This window comes from Passer montanus, unplaced genomic scaffold (assembly GCF_014805655.1).
Source record: "Passer montanus isolate IOZ18808 unplaced genomic scaffold, ASM1480565v1 scaffold10, whole genome shotgun sequence".
In the NCBI taxonomy this organism is placed as follows: domain Eukaryota; kingdom Metazoa; phylum Chordata; class Aves; order Passeriformes; family Passeridae; genus Passer; species Passer montanus.
The window spans coordinates 2,321,298-2,337,748 of NW_024356505.1; the positions used below are offsets into that span (position 1 = coordinate 2,321,298).

General features: G+C 44.0%; 1 protein-coding gene across 4 annotated transcripts in view; it reads right to left on the minus strand.

Annotated features, from left to right (window-relative positions):
• The window catches only part of POMGNT2 (protein O-linked mannose N-acetylglucosaminyltransferase 2 (beta 1,4-)), a 31,114-nt gene extending 17,088 nt beyond the window's left edge, over positions 1-14,026 (minus strand). For 2 of the 4 annotated variants that reach the window (XM_039711808.1, XM_039711785.1), the window contains exon 1: positions 13,951-14,008. The gene's annotated coding sequence lies outside the window, so the exon portion shown is untranslated. Of the gene's footprint in view, positions 1-13,950 lie in introns of all 4 variants that reach the window. The other 2 variants (XM_039711766.1, XM_039711793.1) reach the window with 2 other exon arrangements.
• Between the last annotated feature and the right edge of the window lie 2,425 nt (positions 14,027-16,451).

Below are 16,451 nucleotides of genomic sequence, written 5' to 3' on the forward strand. Positions count from 1 at the left end.
AGCAAGTATGTAAAATGAGAAAGCACAGAAGTCAGGGACTGAGGACTGACAACCATTGTGCTGAGTGACTTATAGTTACACAAAATAACCACCATTTCTTTACCATCGAGGTGATGAACCAAACTAAACCTCAAAATACACTAAAAATAAAAACCCTCTTGTCTCATTTAATATATTTAAGGCTTAAAAATAAGCATGCACACAAGAGTCCTGTGTTCCAGTGGGACAATACATGCACATAAATTAAGCAAGGACTGGAGAACTTTGTATATAATAACTTGTCTTGTGACCTCTGTGCTAAGTATATATATATTTGTATATAATACATATGTATGACTATTGCAAAATTCATATAAAAGATTACAATTAAGACAGAGACTACACATTTCTTCTATATTTATACCCACATTAAAAGATGATTAATTAGTGATTTTATAAATCCAAAGAAGTTGATTTCAATGAGCTGCTAGCTTACCAGCTTTAGCTTTATACTTTGACACAACTATTACAGAGTCAGCAGCTGAGATGCTGCAAAGCTTTAGATAAATGTGTGTGGAACTGTCCCAGGTAACCTTACAGGAAAAGGGAAGGTGAGAGCAACTCCAATCTTCATTTTCTATTAACTCTCAGGTCTCTACATGAACATGAATAACAACCTAAGTAGTAAAGAACAAACAGCCAGAAGCAAGGAGCAGAGGTAAGAACAAATCATTAAAAAGTGATAAGCACCAAGGGCCCTAACTTAGCTAAAGGCAGTAAAAATGCAGACACACAGAGAAAACCACATCACGCCTCCTCAGAATGAATCTGGTCGTATAGTTTTAGTGCTGAGTAAGTGAACTGCCTCAGTGCAACACCACAGTGTCTGCTAGAAAGGACAGTATTTCATCAGTGTGCTTAGAGGGCTGATAACCTATTTTCCCAGGTGTGTCTCTCCCTCCTTCTAAAGGAGAAAATTACACAGCGAATTAATCTTTGTGAACCTTTTTATTTTTCACTGCTCCTCCTCTTCCCTCCCACCACTCCTCCTATTCGTTGTGAAAGGTAAGCAGGAATATACTGAAATTTAAATTGAAATAAATGACAACAGCAGGAACAGCCTGAGTCTGGTTTGGCTCACAAAAGTGAGTTTATGATATGGTTGAGTCAGTGCAAAAAAAGAGGTCATGAAAGCGCTGTCACACACCTTTCTGGAGAGAGCTTTTTGTCCACATAACTACAGATGAAAGCCTCATGTGCTCAGGGAAACTAATTTTCCAGTGCAAAGGGATTTCAATTCACAATCCACCACCATCCCATTCAATTTACATTACATGTGGCCAGCTGGGAGAGGGGAAAACAACAGCAAAGTAAGACATGAAGCAATTCACAAATCACTCATTTCCAATGCATCAAAGGCGTACCAGTGAGTGCTCTGTGTAATGGACTGTGGTCACTCCATAACTACATCTGACTGTCTGCCTGCCAGGAGCACATGCAAAACCCCACCACATCCAGGGAATCACTGACAACACACAGTGCATTCCTCTTCTGCAGGGGGAGTGCAGTCCCTACACACAAACTCAGAAGGGTTTTTGTCCTGGGACAGAAGGAGGGACAGAGGCAGTTGATTTCAAATTCTTTCAAGGCATTTCCAAGGTAGTTTATACAGACTACTTAAGTATTTCATTGGGCACCTGTGATTCAAAAGTCACATGCAGCTTAAAACTGCACATGAGTCTCTGAGCTTAAAGAAACCAAGATCTAAACTCTCAGCTGAGTTCCACTCTTAGAACAAAACACCAGTGAAGAGAACTGAACTTCCAAGAGTGTTATCCAGCGAAGAGTATACAAAACTGATCCTTAAAATAGAATGGGTGAATTTTTAGTGCCAAAAGACATCAAAAAACTCACAGCATAGCTTGGAGAAAAATGTAGCAGAAACACCCCAGTCTGGTTTAGAAGCTCTGAGAAGGGAGAGCAAAGATTACTTTTCAGTATTAGCTCAAAGACTTCACAAGAGGGACCTTTAAAAACCTATATGGTTTAATATCAGAGAACATAACTAGATGAATAAGAAAGATCTGTGTGCAAGCCCATTTCATACAAGGGGTACATAAAGCATAACCAGGAAACCCATCACAATTTCTTGATGTTATTAAAGCATGGTCCTAATACACTACTCTGAGCTGAAGAAAGAGTTAGTTCTCTGAAATATAAGTAGCCTATGCCAAATTTACACAACAAGGACTTCCAGTCAAGGACTCAAATCCCATAATTCAGCTGCTCTTTGCTTCTTGAGCAGCAAAGAAGCCAGCAGATCACACTTTAGAGACACCTTTCCCTGCTAATTACATGATAACAGTTTAAAACAGAGATTGTATCACACCCACTGTCTCTCGAGAGCAAAAATACATGTATAATCAAATTGTTACAGTAAAACAGTAAAAATATGGAAAGGCAATTAACACCATATACAAAGAAGTCTTTGCAACTGAAAACACATGATCTGTTTTCACTGAAAATACCATTTTCTCAGCTGAACTTTGGCAAGTAAGCAGCGTGGTACAAAAGCCATTTTTTCATAAATACAAGAAACCCCTTCTGTTATCAAACAAACTCTTATCCCTCTCATCTTTAATCCCAAGATCCATATATGCCACTTCCCTACAAGAACCAAGAAATCCTTATTTAATATCAAAATAAGCCCTTGTCCCCTTTTTAAACACATGTGGCCTTCAGAACATCTAGCAGCTGAAGAAGGGGCTCCTGGATGCAACTGAGCAGAGAAGTCAAGCTGCCAGTGAGTACCCAGATCTCTGCTGCAGTTTTATAAGGCAGAGCCAAAGGCCAGAGGAGAATACTTGCATGTGTGTTTTGAAAGGAAAAGGTGAAACATTTCACAATGGAAAAGGGAAACATCAGTTGGTTTGGATGTGAGAATTGTGCAGCACAGCCTCTCACAGGTGTGACAAAGCAAGCTTTGGAGCAGAAGATGGTCAAAAGGCAATGAAAACTGGAGGCAGAACGGCAAAAGTTTGTGAAACTTTTCAGTTGACACTGGAAAAAGCTTGAAGAGATGAAGGGGCAAATTACTTTGCTTACATGGCAGTTGTAAGGAAAACTTCCAAGTTAACTCCAAATAGCCAATTATACTTAAACGCAGGTGTGTCTCTTCTCAAACCTAAACAAAACAACCCAAAAGAATAAAGAAGACCTAGGACTAAAATAAAGGGAATGAAGAGAAGAAACAAGTAGGAGGGGAATAGACAACAAAAAAAGACTTGGAAAAAGGATGTACAACAGAAGAAGGTGCAACCTTCAAAGACTGCTCTAGGGAAAGAAAAAAAAAAAGACCAGACAGGAAGATTATCTTTTTTATCTGTATTTATCACTAAAACACCAAGAAATTTCCAGTCATGAGCTCGAGGCCTCATTGCACTGTATGAAGTAAACAAAATCACTTAAAACACAGGAGAAGAATCTGAGAATGTCAGTGCCAGCCGCAATGCTGTTGGATCAGCTGGTGGTAATTCAGTGAAACTGATGCTGTAAAATCAGTGCACCAGGAAAATTCAGCCTCCATCTCTCTTTTAAAATCTCAAGGATGCAAGAGGGATGACATCTAATTCAGTACCAAAAAAACCCAAATAAAAACATTTCCATTTGTACACAAAACCGATATATTACCTCCCAGTTAGAAAACTAACTCAAATCCATGAGGAAAGACACAGGTGACACTAGCAGGAATATGTGGACAGCAACCAGAGTAGAGAATACACTGCATCCTCAGAAAGCACACATGACATCAAATACAAAGAAGCAAGAAATATGGCATGAACATGAACTACAGGGAAGGAAAGAAAACAGAGCCAAAGAGAGCACTTCCACTAAAGGACAACCAGGAAAAGAAGCAGATAGAGAAAAGATCATAGAATATGCTGAGGGAAGGGACCCATCAGGATCAAGTCCAACTCCTGGTCCCATGCAGAACATCTCAAGAATCACCATATGTCCCAGAGCATTGTGCAAATGCTTCTTGAACTCTGTCAGGCTTGGTACTGTGACCACTTTCCTGAGGAGCCTCTTCCAGTGTTCAGCCACTGTTTGGGTGAAAAACATTTTCCTGATATCCAAACTAAACATTCTGTTCTCTGACTCAGCTTCATACCATTTCCTTGGGTCCTGTCACTGGTCATGAGAGTGAAGAGATCTGTACCTGTCCCTCCTTTCCCCTCGTGAGGATATTGAAGACCACAACGAGGTCTCCCCTCAGCCTCCTCTTCTCCAGGCTCCAGTGACCTCAGCCACTCCTCACCAGGCTTCCCTTTTAGATGCTTCACCATCCTTGTTGCCCTCCTCTGGACACTCTCTAATAGTTAAATGTCTCCTTTACATTGTGGCTCCCAAAACTGCCCCCAGCACTGGAGGTGATTCCCTCCCTTGCCCGGCTGGTGATCCTGTCCCTGATGCTCCCCAGGACACGCTTGGCCCTCCTGGCTGAGTTGTGAATTATTGAAAATTTCTACATATTTCCCTGTTTGCGAGGGAGGAAAAGTCCTGCACTCCCATGGAACATCCTCAGTCTCTTGCAGTGCTTCCACCTGCTAAGCTGAGGTGCTGTGGTGCTGTATTGCCCACTACAAACAAGGCTCTCTGTTCATGGTTAGCAGACACGGGTAGAGGGTGAAAAGAGAGGAGAAGGGGAGGGATGCACTGTAAGGTACCAAAGGATCAGCATTTCCATCTACATCAGTTCACACTGACAGCAACACAACAGCTAAACCTGAACTACCCTCAGACTGCTCTTCAAGGGGACAAGAAAAGGCTCATTTTCTTATCCCACTTCAAGCCACTGAAACAAGTCAAATCTCCTTGCACAGAATGAGCTTTGCTTACCCCACACAGCGAGGTGCCAGGTACATACACCCAATGGAAGCAATGCTGCTGCTTAGATTTAAGGATGTGCTTAACTCCTGGCTGGATCTGCACTTTCAAACACATCTCCTTGTGGGCCAAGGATTTGCATTCTTACACATCTTTAAACTTTCCAGGACATGGCATTTATCATTCTGACTGTGATAAAGGATGGCAACACCCTGCTCATCTATCTTGCCCTCAATACACTGCAGAAAACAAAAATATAGATTTTTTTACTACAAGGTGGAGGACACTGATATCACTCTCCCTCTCTGATAATTTAACTATAGCATAACATCATCAGGTTTAAGCACAAGAAGGAAGAAAAGGCTTGGGGAAAAAAAAAAGTGGGGGAAGCAAGATTTATGGTAAAACAAACAAAAAAATGTTTACAGATCACATCTGAAAAGAACATCTCTATTAAATGTGATTTCAGAAGAACTGACAACTGATAAATCCATGTGCAGCTCCAGGTATTTCAGCCTAAATGTGGAAAATACACATTATTCTGAGTTTATGAAGGGGTTAGTTTTATCACTACTTTTTATACACACTTTCTTGGTTCATTTTAGACATATTGCAAGATTTTCAACCAACAGACTTGGGTGCTCACCGATTTTTAAAGACAACAGCTCTCTATTTTTTTAACATGTTTCTGAATTACATATGGGCTGTGTACTCCTCCAGACAAAGGAACTCTGAAAAAGTATGTTCTGCTTCTATCCAGGTGCTTCAAGTAATCTCCACCCTCCCTCCTCCTCATCACATGAAGTAAAGATGAAGGCTGCACAACGTCAGTCACGCTGCAGACCTGTTCAGATGCTGCCCCTACCTGAAACAACACAATCCATGTGTTGAGATCCTCATCTCCATTATCAGAAGCTGAAACTTTAGCTGCAGTGGGCTAGGCAGGTCCCTGAGAGGGTGCTGACTGGAACACATCCACCACAAACCAGCATTATGCCAGACTGCATCCAGCTCCTCTCACAAGTTTCTCCTGATGGAATTGCTCTCCTTCCTGACTTTCTCTCTGATGCCTGGCTAAGTGATTTTGGCTGCACCTGTGGTCTGCAATACCTTTAACAAACAGCACAGTGTGCTCCATGACCTGGCTGCTCCAGAGCCACGTGCCTGTGGGAATGCTGCCTAGAGCATTAAGGCCACCGCATGTGCTTGAGCACACACAGCCCATTTTGGACCCGCTTCATTACCCTTTTCTCAGCAAGCTTGCCTGCAGTTAATTTAATGCATTTAAGGACTGAAGACCAGCTCTGCCACCCTGCAGTGCTATCAAACACGTTACAGGCAGAGGATTTGGCCATATTCCATCTATGGGGATTCCTTCAAAGTCCACTTCTTCTGAAAACAGCTGAGCTGATGCTTGACCAGTATGAGAACAGTGCTCCATCCAACACAGGTCACCACCACCATGGAGAGCTGCTGCATCTTTACACTGACCCTTGCATATCCAATCCCACCCCTATCACAGGAGTGGGATCATTTCCAAGTCACCTTATCTGATACTTTAAAAGTATGGAACAAAACTGGAGTACACAACAGTGGTCCCTACATTCTGGTTTTACAGGCCTGGTCAGCTTAATATGATCTGTCTCTCGACTGCCACAGAAGGGCACTTGCAGTCCCCCATCCGGGAAGCAGCATCAAGGACTCACAGGAGTAACTAACAGAGGCAAGAAAATGCTTTCCAGCTTCTGCCTCAGCAAGAGTCCCCTGAACCTGGGGACTGTCATCTTGAGATCCAGATTCCCATGGAAGAAAGCTTTTTCCTTTTCAAGGGTGACTTCCAACTTCATCAAAACTTAGGCAGGATGTAAAGAGCAGGAGGCCTGGTGTAACAGAGCAGCTTTGAGAGAGAAGGGAGCGAGTCTGTGTTCAGAGCCACACCTGGATGTGCCTCTGCAGGGCAATCCCACCTCTGTCTACAAACAGGCTTCCTCCCAGCCCAGCCAGAAATACCTGTACTATGCTTTCTACTAGTACCATACAAACTAAAAACCTTTAAGTTTCAAACACAAATCAATTATTTTCTGATCTAGCCAATTGAAAAATGATGAATGACAACAAGTTGTGAAATTTATCTTGTCACCAGCCTATAATTGCTACTTGGAGCTTCAAATTATGGCAGAAAAAAATGAAGAACAAAACTGAAGTGCTTATGGCTTATTTGGATTCTGGTTTACAAAGCAGAGCATTATCTTTATCAGTGTGTGAGGAAATGCAATTGCACTGCGGATCTCGACATCAAAAACCATCTACTTTAATTAATTATTTGAATATTGTACCAGCAAGAAAAGAATTACTGTAGTTATTTCAGAGTTGCTTATTGCTTTTATACATGTGATCTGTCTGCAAAGGTTAATACGAATTTCTCAAAAATCTAAGTTCATTTTACTACAGAATTATTATGGTGTTAGGATTTAGGATTAGCATACTATGATTACTAGGATTCCTAATGGCATCCTAACAAATACAAAAATATTTTGAGGTCTTTCTAAAAAGGGACTGGATAAGGACAGAGGAGTAAAGGAGGAAGAAAAGGCTGCAATTTAAGTGGGTGAGATTGTCTACAGATGGAGAGTTAACGATAGAGAACGACTAAGGAGCCAATGTTAAAGAAAAAATAAAATCAACAACAAAACTACAGGTGGACTTCCAAGACCTTCCAAGTAAAATTACAGTAGTTTAGGTGCACTTGGTTTAAAGTTCACTCATTCACCTTTCTTCACTAAAAAAGTCACCCTTAAATACCAGAAATAAAAGCCCACCAATCAAAAGCAATCAAAGCTACATTTTTAAAGCTAGCTCTGCCCCTCTGTTCTTCCCCTCAGGCTTCCAACTTCCCATCTCAGGAATGTCAGTAGCTGTCAGCAGATCATATGAGAAATTCATCTGAACATACAACATAACTTGACAGGCAATACATCAGAAAACCTAGATGTGACAACAGCAAATCCACCAGATGGTCCTGGATCATATCTATCTATTAAAAAAATTCTGACAGAAAAAAAATTCTAACCACACATAAGGAGACCTTCTGAGGAATGGGAAAAAAAAATCTGGTATATGCACTGTTTCACCCTTTGTCCTAACCATGCCAGAAAAGGAGATACACAACAGCTCCAGCTTGTCCTCAACAGTTTGTCCTGTCATTAATATCTATATTTCATCCTCCTCTCCAAAGAAAAGACTTCTAAATAAAGATGCCTCTCCATTAAAGGCAGTATGTACTACTAACAATGCTGCTTTTCAATTGATAAAATTCTGTCAATGACTCTGGAGCCTGGTCTTGCTCCAGCACCAGCCTGGTCTCCAGGAACACCAAAACCATGTGGTTAGCCCTGGGAGTAGCTGCAAACTTGAAGCACATTCAAGACTCCCTGTTTGCCACCTTTCCCATCTCCCTGCTGCTCCAGCAGGCAGCAGATTCTGTTCGGGTTCAGGTTGCCTACAGACCTCATCAGCCTCTGCAGCGACTCTTGTAGGAGAGACCTTGGATTGCCTTGTCCACTGTCAGTCACAAAGGTCAAACACTGACCGTCCAAACCTACCCTCAATCCAGGTAAAACTGTCTTTGATATATGTGGAGTACAAATGACATTCCAGCAACCTCAGGCCCACATGGAACAGTGCTGTGGTGGGCACAGGGTCAGGGTCGGGACACTGTGCCACCCTCTGAGAGATGAGCACAGTGCCATGGCAGAAAACTCCAGGTTCAGAAGCAGCTCTGTGGCTATTTCACTGATGCTGTCATTGTTCTTCAGGTGAGCACCACCAGCCTGGCCACAGCAGCAGCTCAGCTGTGACACAAGTGACAGGCCTATGAAATGTAAATCATACTGGAGCAGGCTGTCACTGCTCAGGTGAGACCCTCAGGGACACCATTCCTTGCTCCTGTTCTGCCCCTGCCTTCTACAGCTGTGTGCCCATACATGTTTTGCTCGGTGAGAAGATGTCGTGTGTAACTGCAAAAAACTACCATGTGTCCTTGTCCTCCCAATTACCCACGCTTGGAAGTAAAAGATATTTAGCCAAATATATTTTTAATTGGTAAAGCAAACAGACATGAATCTGAATGTACAGAGGGAAGGAAGACAGTGAAGGATGTGGTGTTACTTTATCATTGTTTAATAGGACAGGATAGCGCTCCAAGTCCTTTGGAAATCTGACAGTTGCTTTGAATACAAAAAAATTCTGTGGTAGAAAACAGAACTACTCCCTGTCAGTGCACAAGCTGCACTCCACAGCTCAGGGCTGAGATAATCTCTCTTCAGGCCAGTGTAGCAAAATCAGTCTCCACCGAGAAACCAGACTGATCCTTTAACCAAAGAGTAGCTCTGTATATCACACAAACCTTTTTTCCTTCCCTAAGGACAGCTCCTTCCACTACAGACTCTCCTTTGCTGTTAATCAAAGCAAACCTGTTTGCTGAGTGAGAAACACCTGTGTGTGGGATTACTCCAGTGTGCTGTTTATTGTCTCCATCCAATCCATTTTACAATTATCACCTTTAGCACAGAGAGAAAGCTACTTTTACATCACAGACCTGAGAACAAAAAGCTTATGAGAAAGCCAATTCTCCCCTCCTCCTCAAACTTCAACAAGGAATATATGATTTTTCACTGTGCCTTTGTCATTTTGACATAAAAGAAAAAGTCAGTGACATTTTCAAGTTTTGTTGTCGTGCACCAGTGGGGTTTCAAATACTGCAGAAGAACATAATTACATTTATAGACACTTTTGACTGGAACTTAAATGTTGCAACAGCTATAAGAGTCTCTTAAAGATAAAAAAACCCAGGCATTTAGCTCAAAATGTATGTTCTGATTAAACTGAAAATGGACACCATCTTTTTAGTGGACTGCCTTTTGGCATCTAAAAGTTTTTTTCTATAAATACTAGACTATGATTTTTCAAACCATTAACTTCCTACAGAGAGAAAAATACACATCTTACTATTTAACCGTTCTCAGCCAAAATACTGTAAAAGAGAAGGCGTAACATGTATTTAATAAAATTAATGGAAAGTCACTTCCTTCCATTCTGATATTTAATTATATCTCATTAGAAAAGCAAAAAATAGTGCAAATCAAAGCCCATGAATCAGCTGTTTACTTTATTTATTTATAGGCATTTATATAGTGCTCATCACCATAGCAACCAGGAACCTTTTCTTCTTTTTGTTCAAAGGAAAAGTTGTAATTTCAAAATGTGATCCTTTGATGTCACAGTGCAAAGAGGTACTTAGGTCCTTTGCTGCAAACACTTTAGGCAGGTGCCTGAAGTACACCAACCAAGTCAAAGGTGCAATGAAAGAAACAGAGAAGGGAAAAATAAAAGGAAAGGAACCATGAGACAAGTGAGAAAAAGGGAAAGAGTAAAGGGCTTTCTTATGAAAATCCATAATGCATCATGTCCTACAATAAGCCATGATCACCCCAGTACTTTTTACCTGTAATAACAAGTGTCTGGTTCATGGAAAACAATCCAATTAATGAAGACCAATCAGCAAGTTCCAAACTGATGCTCATGACACTGGTGAATATTCTTAAGCAAGGGTTTCTAAAAGGATAGTAGCTTAAAAATGAGGCTGCAGAGGGCTGTCTCCCTTTTGAGAGCAGAGAAGTCTGGAGCCTCACTTTGACTACTATTCTTTTCTGATCCCCCAGCAATTAGGCATTACCAAATTCCCACAGAATTAACAGACCTTTTTAAAAATGCCATCTGCTCACAAAACATCAAAGAAATGTGTAAATTAGAACACTGCTCCTGCATACACCATTATAGAATGAATTACTAGGTATGTCCTGCAGTTGCAGCTTCCTCATGATACTGCTGGGAACTTCCTTTCAGACCCCCAAAAGAGATTGAAATTGGTTTTACGCTATTTCATCTGGCTCTTTCCCACTGTTGTACAGATGATACACATATATGAACAACACAGTATTTCAGATTCTTTTTAAAGCTAGTGAATTTCTAATGGGGACAGAAAGGAAAAAAAAATCTTTGGCCTGTTGTCATTTTGTTACATAAGAGACATTATCATGAAGATTTCCTCAAGTCACTGGTATGTGAAGTTATTATCTTCACCTCTGCATTTAATTTGATCCTAACTTCTTCGTAAGCTAATACTGTCCAAAGCAGTTAAATAAGGGATGTTCAGTTGTTATTAAACTAAACACATAAATCTTTAGTCAAGACTGGTGGTTATTTTGTAGTCTTTTTTTATACTGTATTCTAAATAGGGCAGAAGCTGCATGTATGACAGCAGGAAAAGTGACAAGTTCCTTATCTGGAAAAGCACCAGCAGGCACTGTTATCAGAGCAGACCAGCTCTTTTAAAGTGGATTGATGAAGCTATTTTTAAAAACACCTAATAACATCACAGAGGAGACTCTGATCTCTGCAAAGGTGAGCCTCACAGCTCGATACTCCTGGGAGGCAGCTAATGAAACTGAAGCTTGTCATACACAGACTGCATCCAGTAATTGGCTTTGAAGCCTCCCAGCTGAGCCTGCCCCGTGCTGAGCCCAGTGCCTGCTCACAGCCTGTGCCACACACAGGCGAGCTGGGCGCTGCCTGGCACCACCAGGTGTGAGTGGCCCTCTCCCCCCTGCCCTGCCAGCAGGCAGGATCTGCACATTGGAAGGAAGGAAAGAAACCTGCTTTCTTCCAGCCCCTCACATCCACCAGCTGGCTTCCAGGACAGGGAGACAGCTGTGTGGGAAAGGTGGCAAAGTGGTGTTGGAGAAGGTGGTGTGCTGATGGAGAAGGGAACACGTTGTACCACAGAAGGTGAAGGAAAGGAGGGGAAGACCTACAAGGAGAAGGAAGAGGGTCGCATGTCGTGCCTTCATCCAGCACAGCAGAACCACCAACAAATGCTAACCCTCAGTCAGTGCTCTGTGCCAATGGTGCAAAGTCCCTTAGGGACAGCCACTGGCTCCCCCAGGAAGGCAGCCAGCAAAAGAGGGGAGCACCACTCATCTTCCCCAAAACTCCACTGACCCTTCCCAGCCCACTCTTCCCTGACCTTTTTGAACCCACAGACCTACTCTATCTCTCAATGTAAACTTCAACACTGAATTCTGTAACCACCCTGGAACACGACCCAAAAAAATACTGTCCCACAGTGTGACAAGATTCTTTGTCCTCTTGAAGAAATTTTGTCTGCATAGCTGAGGATCTCTGATCTGATTCTGGCTCTGTGGTTTAATGCTCTCCTTTGCGCCACCTTCTTTTTCATGATTCTTCCTGCCTCCCACTACTTCCTAGAAAAATCCACTCCCTCACAGCCTAGATACACCCTGACTGGAAAAGCCATTTTAAACAGAAAGCAGTTTCTTCTGCTGAGAAAAGTCATCTATGGCTCTGATCATTTGATGGTTTTACTTGTGGAAGATCTCTAGGTCTCTGTGTTTTAAAACACCTCCTGAAGACCTTGCTAGGTTAAAGCACAGGCCAGACACATGAAAAATTCTGGGGAGCAGCAACTGAATGTGGGACAATGTCACAGGGAACCATTTAAATCCACAGCACTTATGGAACACTTTAAAGCAACAACTTGTAAGAGAAAGGGGGTGAGAAAAAGGGGAATGAAAATATTCCATTTCCAGATGATTGAAGCAAACCTCAGTAAGTTCACAATGAGATGCAACTGAGGAGATTGGAAATTTAGCTGGAAAGAGATTTCCATAGTCAGTCCATTTTGCACATTGCTTAATAGAGAGTGGGTTCTAAGTAACTAGTTCCAAAACATTACCCAGGCAGCTAGAGTGCATGTTCATGGCACACTTCACAAGCGTTGGAAGCTGAACTCCAGCTTTGATGACAGCTAATTAAAACACAAAAGTGAGGCTCCAAGTAAAACCGCCACCATGCAATCATAAACCGTTCAAAATGCACTCTGGCAGAAAAGCAGACTGCAAGGCAGCTTTCCTGTATCTACTTCACACATTTGGTATCTACCATGGTTTTGAAAATGACATTGCAAAATAAACACCCTGTCTTACAGCTGATGTGTTTAGCATAAGTCAGATTTGTTTCAGGGAGAACGTCCTTGCAGAGAATAAGAGCTCTTCTGGTTCCCAGCTAAGTCAAGGCTTGAGCTAACAAGCCAATCAATCAGTTCAAGCGTTTTGAGATTGCTCTTAAAAAGAGCCGTTTCTGTTTTATTACCAAAGTCAGCAGTCACCCTTTAAAAGTCAGCATTTGTCAATAGTTACCCAGCTATGGCACTGGTGTGAAAACACTGAGACGTTCCCTTGGCTTGAGCAGTTGTTCAGATACAGTCATTCTCATCAGAGGAGAACGTGCCTCTCTAATTTATTTATTTTTCTTTATCTTCATAGCCCATTTAAACACCGGGTTAATTGAGGGGGGCTAGAAGGAAGCAAAGGAACCCAGCAGACACTGGCGAGCCCACCCTTGGAATGTGCATGTGCAATCCATCCAGAACTGACACAGGCAAGAGAAACTTTTCCACCATGCTTAGTCAGCACGCAATAATTAAAAAGGCGCAGGGTGTGATAAACCCGGCATCCGTATCCATTGGGGTCAAACTCGCAAATTCATTGCTAAGCTTTCAAAGGCGAAGGCAGCTGTCGGGGAGCTGGAGGGATGGTGTCCCAAGGCACTCAAGGAAAACTGTCAGGAGAACATAATTACATCTTCACCTGCCCCAGCAGGCTTTAAACCCGCAGCGCCGTGACCTCTGGGGAGGTTATCGGAGTTGGAACTGCACAGCCGCCGCTCCGCTGCCCCTCACGGCGGCTGCCGGCCCGGAGCGCTCTCGCTGCCCGCCCGTGCAGGCGCGTCCACGGCCGCGCCGCCAGCCCCGCTCCGCGAGGGCTCCCCGGCTCCTCCGCCTCCCCGCCGTGGGGTCGCTGCCGACCACGAGGGACACGGCCCCGCTCCCCCCGCTTCCTCGTCACCCGCTCTCCCTTCGGGAACAAGGCGACAGCCTCCACCGCCACCCCCCACGAACCGCCCCCTGCGGGAGCCCGGGCCGGCCCCCGCCCCGCGCCGCCTCACCTGCCGCCCGCGGCAGCGACCGCCCCTCGGCCCGGCCCGCCCGGCCCCGGCCGCCTCCTCGCTCACGCTGTCCCCGCCCGGCGGCGGGCGGGAATGGGGCGGGTGGGCCTGGCGGGGCCGGCCGCGCATGCCCGCTGCGGGCCAAGGGCATTGTGGAGCCTGCAGTTCGCCGGGCCCTGAGGGCGAGCGTCCTGCTTGGGCGCTCTGCGCGCAGCCTGGCCCCGCTGCTGCCCCCGCTGCTGCCCCCGCTGCTGCCCCCGCATTCAGCGCACACCGTGCCCCCGGCCCTGCTCGGGGCTGTTCCGCGCACACCCTGCACACGGTGCCGGCTCCCTTCCCTGCTCCCACCGCAGCCCGGCGGGTTCCCTCCCGGCTCTCTTCCCGGCCTGCCCAGCCCTTTCCTTCTCGGTTTCCTGGAGCCCTCTGGGTTGCCCACCTTCAGCTCCTCGTCTTTCTCCCAAATCTCCTCCAGTCTCCACAGAATCATAGAGTCCTCGAATCATCAAGGCTGAGAGAGACCTTTCAGATCATTCAGTCCCAAGTGTCCACCTAGCACTACCGCTGTCACCCCTAAACCACTTCACCCAGCCCCAGGTCCAAGTGTCTCTTGAACTCCTCCAGAGATGGTGACTTCAACACACGCTTGGGCAACCTGTTCCAATGCCTGACCACCCTAACAGGGAAAAATATTTGTTTCTAATAGCTTATATGAATTTCCCCTGTCCCAGTTTAAGGCCACTTCCTTTAGTCCTCTTATGCTAGGCATGGCAGAAGAGACCTGCCCCCACCTCACTGCAGCCTCCCTTCAGGCAGAGGGCAGTGAAGTCTTCCCTGAGCCTCCTCTTCTGCTGACCTCCCTTCAGGCAGAGGGAGAAGGGAGGTTGCAGTGAGGTGGGGGCAGAAGTCTTCCCTGAGCCTCCTCTTCTGCTGTACCTCCCATCCCCTTCCCACACTGTCCTATGCCTGTTGCTCTGGGTCCCTTTCTCATCCTCTGCTCCCCCTGCCTGACAGGCTTCTTCCTTGCTGCCCACACTCCTTGCCCTCTTCCACTCAGAGACAGGTGGTAAAGCAGAAGGCAGCCATCCTTACGATGAGTACATGGCTCCAAATCCACCAGGAAAACCTGACAGATCGCAAGCACCGGCATCCTTAGTGGAGGAAGGTTCCTTCCCACCAGGGAAATTGTGACAGCGGTGGCAGGTTACATTCACATGGTGGTATTTGCTCTGGTCAGGCTTCACCAGAGCAACCCAGAGACCATTACAGCTTGAAAAACCCACCAAGAGCCTGCTGAGCCTGCACCAATAGGTTGGATCGCCTGAGCAGGTGGACACGTGTGTGTAACAGCACCTCTGCTCCCAGCCTCTCCCAAAGTCACTGGGGCTTTTGTCATCCACTTCACTGAGGCTTTTGTTTCTCATTGGAGCTTCACATTTCCAAACCTGTACAGAGCTCTCACTCAATGGGAAGGACAGATAGAGGTTTGGTAGCATATTTCACATTAGCTGGTGTTTGTGTGCATAGCTAAATGCTCCCAGAGTGACAGGACTGCTAAACATGCATGCAGGAATTTAATATAAAAGTTTAACCAGTTTGAAAAGTTTGCTCCTGAAAAGCTGATAATCATTTGGGGAAATCAAGTCTAAAAGCTTAGTGCTCCTTTCTCCAGCCTCTTTTTTTCTGCCTTACAGATTTTGTAGCTAATAATCTGAAGAATTAACTTGTGTTACAAGAGACACACACAAGAACTGAGGGATTTCAGGAATGCTTGTTGCTACTTAAAATTTCATTTCATTACAGTCTCTGTGAATTCTAGTGTTGAGCTCCCATGGTCTGACAAGGCAAATGTCAGGCTTCTGAGATTTGTTTTTCAGTTTGTTCAAGAACTACTACACTAATGAACTGCATTTCAAGAGATACCATCTACTCTGCTCCTCATTAAGTTTCTTAGTTATAGTCCAGTCTTGGATACACTTCAGAATGCTGGACCCACATCCCTTTAACTAGAGCAACAGTGCCAGATAATCATTATCATAATTTTCGTTATTTAATTGGAATTTTCACTGGAATAAAAAGTCACTATTTCAACAATGTTCAGAGATACCTATTAATCTTCCCAAAGCATTTGTGAGTAGAAATCCTGACTAAGATTTCACAAATATCTGCTTGTATATTCACGTAAATGTCATCTGCAGTGCTACTTTTCCTTCTTGTTATGAAATATTTAATGAACCAGTCAAAAGCCAGACACTACAGTAATTTGAATCAAGTGGCCAGTCACGTATCACAGACGATGAATGGCTAAAGACACAGACATAATCGTTCAAGAAAAGAAGAACACCCATAAGCTGAAATGTGTTTCTATGAAATATTCATAGGGTTGTGGTGATTTATTGTCATGTCTGCTTCAGAATAACCTGCAATGGGAAAAAGAGCATAATCTGATAAACTTTTCATGCAAAACAGTTAATTCGTTATTCCTGGAGTAGGAACTTTGAAGA